This window comes from Theropithecus gelada, chromosome 5 (genome assembly GCF_003255815.1).
Source record: "Theropithecus gelada isolate Dixy chromosome 5, Tgel_1.0, whole genome shotgun sequence".
NCBI classification, from domain to species: Eukaryota; Metazoa; Chordata; class Mammalia; order Primates; family Cercopithecidae; genus Theropithecus; species Theropithecus gelada.
This window is the reverse complement of record NC_037672.1, coordinates 34,680,996-34,687,731: the sequence shown is the minus strand read 5'-3', so window position 1 is coordinate 34,687,731 and position 6,736 is coordinate 34,680,996. Positions and strand designations below refer to the sequence as shown.

The 6,736-nt window shown below is 35.5% G+C and overlaps 1 pseudogene; it reads left to right on the top strand.

The window, feature by feature from the left end:
* The first annotated feature begins 2,570 nt into the window (after positions 1–2,570).
* Positions 2,571–4,135, top strand: LOC112625360 (annotated as a pseudogene).
* The last annotated feature ends 2,601 nt before the right edge of the window (positions 4,136–6,736 follow it).

The following is a 6,736-nucleotide window of genomic DNA, read 5'->3' as shown; positions in this document are numbered from 1 at the left end:
TTAAAAGAAGACAGGAAGAAAGAAAAGACGGAAGAGTAGACCACAAAATGAACAAAAAAAAAAAAATAGCAAAATGCAGGAATAAGTTCTTACTTATCAGTAAGTGTGAATGGACCAAGCTCTCCAATCAAAAGATATAGAGTGGCTAAATGGATAACAAAGAAGGATCTTTGATTTGTTGCCTACAAGAAACACACTTCATCTGTAAAGACACAAATAGACTAAAAACAATGGGATGGAAGATATTCCATGACAATGAAAACAAAAAAGAGTAAGAGTAGCTGTATTTATATGAGGCAAAATAGATTTCAAGATAAAAATTATAAGCTGAAACAAAGAAAGTCATTATATAATGATAAAGGAGACAATTCAGCAAGAGGGCATAACAATTGTAAGTATATATGTATCTAAAACTGGAGTGCCCCAATATAGAAAGCAAATATTATTAGAATTATAGAGAGAGATGCACTGCAATATGATAATAGCTGGAGACTAACATCCCAATTTCATCATTGGACAGATAATGTAGACAGAAAATCAAAAGAGAAACATTAGGCTTAATCTGCACTGTAGACTAAATGAACCTAATAGATATTCACAGAATATTTCCTCCAATGGATGCAGAATACACATTCTTTTCTCTTCAGCATATGAATCATTCTCAAGGATAGACTATATGTTAGGTCACAAAACAAGTCTTAAATAATTTAAAAATGTGAAAATATATTAAGGATGTTCTCTAACCACAATGGAATAAAAGTAGAATTGTATAACACAAGGAATTTTGGAAACTGTGCAAATACATGGAAATTAAACACTATGCTCCTTAGTGATCAATGGATCAATGATAAAATTAAGAAAGAAATTTAAAAGTTTCTTTAAACAAATAAAAATGGAAGCACAATATACTAAATTCTATAGCATACAACAAAAGCAATACTAACAGAAAATTTTATCGCAGTAAGTGCCTACATCAAAAAAGTAAAAAACAAAAGCAAAAACAAAAAAACTTCAAATAAAAAACATAACAATGCATCACAAAGAACTCAAAAAGTAAGAACAAACCAAACCCAAAATTAATAAGAAATAATAAAAATAAGATCAGGAACATATAAAATTGAAATGAATAAAGCAGTAGAAAAGATCAAGGAAATAAACAAAGAAAAAAATTAGCCTAGCTGAGGACAAAAGGAAAGGAAAAACCCAAATAAATAAAATTAGAGATAAACATGTAGATGTTTCAGCTGATACCAGGCAGAAATTCAAAGGATTTTAGAGGCTACTCTGAGTAAGTAATATGTCAATCAAGTGGAAAGCTAGAAGAAATGATAAATTTATTACAAGAAATACACAAATGCAACCTTACAAGACTGGACAATAAATAAATCTAAAACCTGAAGAGATCAGTAACAATTAATACAATTAAAGTGGTGATAAATAGGCCTCCCGGAAAGAAAAACCCAGGACTTGATGGCTGAATTTCACTAAACAATAAAGAAAAAACGAATACCAATTCACTGCTGAATTTCACCAAACATATAAAGAAAAACTAATACCAGTCTTACTCAAACTATTCTGAAAAAATATGACAGAAGGGAGTACTATCAAACTCATTCTATTAGGCCAGTATTACCCTCATAACAAAACCAGACAAAGACACATTAGAAAAAGTAAACTACAGGTTAATATCCCTGATTTATCTTGATGAGATAATTCTCAACAAAATACTAGCTAACTGAAATCAACAACACATTTAGAAGATCATTCTTTATGACCAAATGGGATTTATCCCAGGGATGCAAGAATGGATCTTGAAATATGCAAATCAATCAATGCGATACATCACATAAACAGAATGAAGGACAAACATCATACGACCATTTCAATAGTGGGTGAAAACACCTTTGATGAAATTTAATATCCCTTTATGATTAAAAAAAAAAAATCCCTCAAAAAACTAAGTGTAAAAGGAACATACCTCAATACAATAGAGGCCATATGTGACAGACCCACAGCTAGTATCATACTGATTGGGGAAAACTGAAAGTCTTTCTTCTAAGATCTGGAATAAGACAATGCTGCTCACTTTCACCACCATTATTCAACATAGTATTGGAAATCCCAGCTAGAGCAATCAAACAAGAGAACAAAATAAAAGGCATCAAAATTGGAAGAAGTCAAATTATTCTTTTTTGCAGATGATATAATCTTACATTTGGAAAATAAATAAATAAATAAACAACTGGGCCGAGCCGAGCCCCTCCTGCTCCCTCTAGGAGTCAAAATGGCGGCGAGGGGAACCTAGAGCAGTCCCGGAGCCTGAGCCACTGACAGAAGAGGAGAGGGCGGCGGCGGCGGTGGGAGGAGGATGGCTGAGGGTGCTGGCGCGGGTGTGGACGGCGGTGCTGGTGGCGGCGGCGGCAGCAGTCCCAGCGGCAGCAGCAGCGGCGGGAGGAGCCTCCGGGAGATGGATGAAAAGAGGCTGCTGGATCCAGGGTTGAAGGTTCATAAAGGCTCTGGGATTATACTCTGAAGAACCCGCAGACGGAATGCCTGAGTGACTGAAGAAAATGGGTGCTAATGCATCTAATTATCCTCATTCATGTTCACTGAGGGTAGGGGGAAATTCACAGGCCCAGCAGACTTTTATAGGGACATCATCCTATTCTCACCAAGGCTATGGTTGCGAATCAAAATTGTATAGCCTTGACCATGGCCATGAGAAATCACAAGACAAAAAAAAAGAACCTCTGGCCTTGCCACCCTCAAAAAGAAGTTTATTAAGCGTCGGAAATCTAATAGGTCTGCCGATTATGCCAAGCAGATGCGAGAACTCCTCTCTGGGTGGGATGTTAGAGATGTCAATGCTTTAGTGGAGGAATATGAGGGAACGTCAGCATTAAAGGAGCTTTCTCTACAAGCCAGTTTGGCTAGACCAGAAGCCCGGACATTGCAGAAAGATATGGCTGATCTTTATGAGTACAAGTATTGTACTGATGTCAACTTAATATTTCAAGAAACTTGTTTTCCTGTTCATTGTGCCATTTTGGCACCAAGGTGGCCATTTTTTAAAACACTGCTTTCTTCCTCACCTGAGTATGGGGCAGAGATAATAATGGACATCAATACAGCTGGTATTGATATGCCCATGTTTTCTGCTTTGCTTCGCTACTTTTACACAGGAGAGTTTGGAATGGAGGACTCAAAGTTTCAAAATGTCGATATCCTTGTTCAGCTTAGTGAAGAATTTGGAACACCAAATTCCCTTGATGTAGGTTTGTGTGGACTCTTTGATTACATGTGTTATTATGATGTCATCCTTAGTTTTTCTTCAGACTTGGAACTGGTTGAAGCTTTTGGTGGAAATCAGAACTGTTTAGATGAAGAGCTCAAAGCCCACAAGGCTGTTATTTCTGCACGGTCCCCATTTTTTCGAAATTTATTACAAAGGAGGATACGAACTGGTAATCACAGACCGAACTTTGAGGACCCCCACAAGAATTATATTAGATGAGTCCATTATACCAAAAAAATGTGCAAAAGTGATATTACACTGTATGTATACCGACGTGGTGGACCTCTCTGTTTTGCACTGTAGCCCCTCTGTGGGGAGTCTCAGTGAAGTTCAGGCTCTTGTCGCAGGGAAGCCAAACATGACCAGGGCAGAAGAAGCCATGGAACTTTACCACATAGCACTGTTCTTGGAATTTAACATGCTTGCACAAGAGGAGACTACAGTCAGCAGGCCTGCCTGTGCAGCAGAGCTTTCAAACAGCTGTTTACTGCCTCAGTCTTACATATGAAAACCCATCCAAGGATAACTGGACATTTGAGGAAAGCTTCCAAATTGAGACAGAGATCAGAGAAAAAAGAACAAAGTCCTGGAGGAAACAGACAAGGAAGGGAGCAGAAGAAAAACTTCAGTAGAATCAAAATATCCTTATGTAAAAGAACTTTTTATGGAATCAGTGAGACATAAACAGGATGCTATTACAGTAAAAACAGGAGCTCTTCAAAATAAGATAGCAGAAATGAAAGATATAATGGAAGCATTGAAAGGTACAGTTGAGGAAATCTAGAAAGTAAATAATAATGAAGAGATGAGTGGAGACAAATAAGAAAATTAGAGTATTCATCCAGGGTCTAATATCTAACAAATAGTGGCTTTAGAGATATATATATATACCAGAGAAAAGTGAAGAGAAGACAGTATCTAAGGAGTAATACAAGAAATATTTCCAAAACTAAAGGAATTTCTATATAAAAAGTTTCTTTTTCAGAACACTAGGGGAAAAGAGACAATTTTAAAATGTTGCAGGGAGGAGAAAAATTAGGTTCCATGCAAAGAAATAGGAATCAGATGGTATTGAAATTTTCAGTAGCAACAACTGAATACCACAATACAGTGAAGTAGTGCCTTCCAAAAGCTGATGGAAAATTATGTTAAACACAAAATCCTATATTTAGACAAATAGTCAATCAAGTGTAAGGCTAAATAAAGGCATTTTTCAGTTATACCTCAAAAAACTGCCTGAGCAGGGATATTTCCCCTGCTTCCCCACTCAGGCAGCTGCTGAGAACATATTCCACCAAATGACGAAGCAAACCAAGAACACAGAAGTGAAGGATCTAGAAAATGGAGCCCAGCACGGAAAGGAAGCAAAGGGAGATCCCAGGCATCAGCCACATGGTAGGTCTAGTGGGCTTTCAGTCTAGCCCAGACCGGGAGGGTGAAAGGCTCTAAGGAAAGAGGTGTCTGGGAAGAAATCAATTACTTTCAATGTTTGAACATTAAATAGCAAATGACAAAGTGAAAAAAAGTAAATAAATAAATAAATAAATAAATAAACAACTGAAGACTCCACCAAAAAACTATTCAAACTGATAAACAAATTCAGTAAAGTTGCAGGATACAAAATTAACATCTAAAAATCTATATGTAGCATTTCTATATGCCAATAGTGAATAACCTGAAAAGTAAATCAACAATGTAATCCCATTTACAATAGCCAGAAATAAAATAAAATACCTAGGGATAAACTTAAGGTAGTGAAAAATCTCTACAATAAAAGCTATAAAACATCGATGCAAGAAATTGAAGAGGGCACAAAAAAAATAGAAAGATATTCTATGTTAATGGATTGGAAGAATCAGTATTGTTAAAATGTCTATATGACCCAAAGCTATCTACAGATTCAATGCAATCCCTATCAAAGTATCTATGACATTCTTCACAGAAGTAGAAAATAATCCTAAAACTTTTAAGGAACCATGAGAGATATAGAACAACAAAAGCTATCCTGAGCAAAATAAAAAATGGAAAGAACCACATTACTTGACTTAACTATGTCTAAAAGAAAACATTGATAAAATTCTCCAGGACTTTGGACTGGGCAAGTATTTCTTGAGTAATACCCCACAAGCACAGGCAACCAAAGCAAAAATGGACCAATGTGATTACATTAGGTTAAAAATCTGCACAGCAAAGTTAGCAATCAACGAAGTGAAGAGAAAATCCACAGAATGGGAGAAAATATTTGGAAATTGTTCATCAGACAAGGGATTAACAGCCAGAATTTATAAGGAGCTCACTAACTCAATAGAAGAAAATCTAATAATCTGATAAAAACACTGGGAAAAGATTTGAATAAACATTTCCCAAAGGAAGACATACAAATGGCAAAAAGATACATGAAAAGGTGTTCAACATCATTGATAACCTGAGAAATATAAATCAAAACTACAATGAGATATCATCTTACTCTAGTTAAAATAGCTTTTATCCAAAAGACAGGCAATAACAAATGCTGATGAGATGTGAAGAAAAGGGAAGCTTCATACACTTTTCTTGGGAATGTTAATTCGTAAAATTACTATGGAGAAAATTTTGAAAGTTCCTGAGAAAACTAAAAATAGAGCTACCACATAATTCAGCAATCCCACTGCTGGGTATATATCCAAAAGAAAGGAAATCAGCGTATTGAAGAGATATCTGCCTTCCCGTGTTCGTTGCATCACTGTTCAGGGTAGCGAAGGTTTGGGAACAACCCAAGTGTCCATCAGCAGATGAATGGGTAAAGAAAATGAGGGATACGTACACAATAGAGTACTATTCAGCCATAAAAAAGAATAAGATCCTGCCATTTGCAACAACATAGATGAAATTGGAGGACATTTTGTTAAGTGAAATAAGCCAGGCACAGAAATACAAACTTCGTATATTCTAACTTCTTTATGAAAGCTAAAAATTTAAAACAATTGAACTCACGGAGATAGAGGATAGAATAATGGTCACAGAGGCTGGGAAGGGTAGTTGGGATGGAGTGAAGTGAGGATGGTTAATGTTTACAAAAATATAGTTAGATACAATGAATAAGATCTAGTATTTGATAGTACAACAAGGTGACTACACCCAACGATTTATTGTACATTTAAAAATAACTAAAAGAGCATAATTGGAATATTTATACCACAAAAAAATAAGTGCTTGAGGTGATGGATACCCCATTTACTCTGATGTAATTACAACACACTGCATGCCTATAACAAAATGTCTCATGTACCTCATAAATATATATATATCTACTATGTATCTACATAAATAAAAAATAAAACATATACATAAAACTAAAATCTACAAAGTGAGGTATACTAGGGAATCTATTAAAATAGTTGTCATTTTAGACAAAGCTAACATTCCTATGCTTAAACAAATTTTGTTGTTGTTTTAGAATGT